General features: G+C 34.9%; 1 long non-coding RNA gene across 1 annotated transcript; it reads right to left on the bottom strand.

Moving 5' to 3' along the window:
- Positions 1-691: 691 nt before the first annotated feature.
- On the bottom strand, positions 692-1,650 carry LOC145052198 (uncharacterized). Its single transcript, XR_013684016.1, has 2 exons — positions 1,530-1,650; positions 692-767 (listed from the first exon to the last, which is right to left on the bottom strand). It is a non-coding gene; the product is annotated as an uncharacterized LOC145052198 (long non-coding RNA).
- Positions 1,651-3,154: the final 1,504 nt, after the last annotated feature.

Below are 3,154 nucleotides of genomic sequence, written 5' to 3'. Positions count from 1 at the left end.
TAGTAGTTTTCAAATAGTAACTTGGCCAATAATGCCAAGAGGAATATACATCTATTAAATAATATCACTTGATCCCAACACAAGATAACTTATTATATTAGTAAAACTTACATATTCTTTTTATTTAAGAATAAAAGCAATCGACTAAATATCACATTTCTAACGAAGTAGCAACGTACTTTACTTTCATTTCTTCTTATCTATACATTTTACTTTAAAAGTCTACCCAATTACAGAATAAAATCCAGCTTTCACTGCTATAATCGCATGACTTGGTAGATTTTTTTAAAGAAAAATGTGTTAATAAGAACTTTTTTTAAGTAAAATGCTCAAACAAAAAGAATGATATAGAGATGCTAGCTATATTACATAAATAAATAACAGTACATTGCTATTTTTTTTCATTTAAAAGTAATTATGCTTAGCTGCAATCCTCAAACTAGATGGAGCATAGGCAACTACATGGTCCACCAGATGTAGCATACGTGGTATCACTTTTTGGATATTACAAGATATGTTTATATAATTACACATTATGGATACATATATTGTCTTGTTTGTACTGAGGACAAAATATAGGAGTTTATATATTGGTTACGTAGTAAGAGTTTTCTAATAGCAGCCACCTTCCTTATCTGAATTAACAAATAAATCACATTGAAACACAGACATTTTTTTTTTTTTTGGGGGGGGTGGGGGGTTGAAAAAGATTTCCCTTAAAGTTGCAGATATAGATGGAGATCAATAATAAACTCCATGTTGTGGTCCTGCAATATAGAACTATGGAGTGATGGCAACTAGAGGAGAAAAGTAAAAGTGTTTCACCATTGCAACTTACAAGAAAAAGGAAGCATAACAATTCAATGTATTGTACATAACTAATGGCCAAAAGCATTATAGGGATAAGAGCATTTTGAATGTAATCTACACAGTTTCTCTGTAACTATAAAAAGTTGCAAGTAATGAAGTAAATGACAAGATACGTTATATATTAGAATGTAGGATACCGTTTGAATATTGTGTGGGGTTCCTTTTCAGTTTTCAAATCCATTGATTTCTCTTTTTACCTATACTGTAACCACTTAAGGGTATGTTAAGGTCAGGAGTTCATATTGAACTCCATTTTCATGGCCTGAAATGAGATCTGGAGCAATACTAGGTCATAATTTGAACTAAAGGGGCACGACTTCCGATTTCATACCTTGAAATAAAATGAAGGAAAATACAACCACAGGACCATACATCCTAGCATCTGTTTGATTTGAAACATTCTAGCGTTTGAGCTTATCAACAATTAGTTTGAATATATAAAAGTTAAACTCTACCAAGAGTCAAGAGACATAGCATTGCTTGTATAGCTATAAGGAATAAAAGAGCAAGCAAAACAACAAACAAACATGGGGATCCAATTCGATCAAATTTAATGTCTGAATTGGTGCGATTTCAGTTAGGGTTTTGTAAAATACCGGAATTGAAAAATAATTAAATATTTGGTAGGCTCCCTCGTGATAAATGGAGAGAGATTTTACCTGGTTGATCCCTGTTTCCATCTTCGACGGTAAATCTGAGAAACTATCGGGTTTGAGTCCCCGACTAGTGAAGATGCGCTCTCTCTCTCTCTCTCTCTCTCTCTCTCTCTCTCTCTCTCTCTCTCTCTCTCTCTCTCTCTCTCTCTCTCTCTCTCTCTCTCTCTCTCTCTCTCTCTCTCTCTCTCTCTCTCTCTCTCTCTCTCTCTCTCTCTCTCTCTCTCTCCTCTCTCTCTCTCTCTCTCTCTCTCTGGTGAAGTTCGCGGGAAACAGCACTTTGTCGGGTTCGGTAAATGGGTCAAAATGTGGTTAAACTTAGGTGGCAAAAATTGACACGCCACGAAATTGACACGAACCCAACATGAAATAAATGGGTTTGGGTAAGATATTTCAACCCGTTTAAATAAACGGGTTGACACGACACGACAAGAAAATTAAGCGGATAAGGTTAGTTTTGAGAATTTCAACTCGAATATGACTCGAAAATGATCCGTTTATTTATATGCAAGTTTTTTGAATTATTTAAATAAACTAGATCAAAATTTCATTTCAGTTTTTCCATTCTCTCCCAAACTACCCGGTGTCTTTCACCACTTTCACATCCTCATGACCTTGTCATCCGCCTCCCCAACTCTCGCTCTTTTAATTTTGTCATCTAAACTTTTTATGGCTTCATCTATTATGCCTCAAAACAATTAGTTTTTCATTTTCGCCTACCAAACTCCTACTCTTTCAACATGCTCAATCTTTTAACCTCACAAGACACGACATATTTCAAGGTATAGCCGTAACCCGAAACCCGACACGAAAATAAACGGGTTGACACGACACGACACGTTAATTTAATGGGTTGGGTTAGGGTCAAAGACTTTCAACCCGTTTAGTGTTTCGACACGACACGAACCCGACACGATTGCCACCTCTAGTTAAATTGCTAAAACAGAGAAGCCAACAATAGACTATATGGGCAAACAGCCTATTAAAACAAATAAATAAAACCCAAATAACATCCGCTTGTAAGTTGTAACAAAAGACAAAATCATAATTATATCAACTATATCAATGAAGCCTTTTAATACAGTGGTGCAAGTGGACACTTTGTATGGTTCTTTAAAAATATTTTGAAGAGAAGAAAATGGGGTTGACACTTACATCCCTTTATCGAGTTCAACTTAACGAGAAAAATGAAAGGAAATTAGTGGAAATGAGAAGAAAATAAAAGAAATTGGTGTTTTCGAGTTTTATTAAAGAAGGGAAGTGGAAGGAAGTGGAGGGAAATGGGAGGATCATTTTCCTTCCGATTTGAGAGGATTTGGAAAGAAAGAACAAAATGATTAATTTTCCTTCCGCTTCTCTCCAACTCGTGAGCACAAAAGAAAATTCTGTTTTCCTTTCTTTTCTCTTCTTTTCTCTACTCTTCTTTTCTTTTGTTAAACTCGGGAACGAGACGTTAGAGATACAAGGTGAATAAATGAATCATTAACATTTTAATTTTTTTTTTCTTTACATTTTTTGGGCTTCTTCAAGTTTTTATAGTTTTAAGGCTAATGACAAGTTATATGGGTTTTGTTTCTTCAGCCCATGGTGAGAAGAGAATCTATCAAGGTTAATCTATGGCTCATTTAGGA

The sequence above is a fragment of the Lactuca serriola genome, chromosome 5 (assembly GCF_051521515.1).
Source record: "Lactuca serriola cultivar US96UC23 chromosome 5, Lser_US96UC23_V15, whole genome shotgun sequence".
Classification (NCBI taxonomy): Eukaryota; Viridiplantae; Streptophyta; class Magnoliopsida; order Asterales; family Asteraceae; genus Lactuca; species Lactuca serriola.
This window is presented reverse-complemented; position numbering and strand designations above follow the sequence as displayed.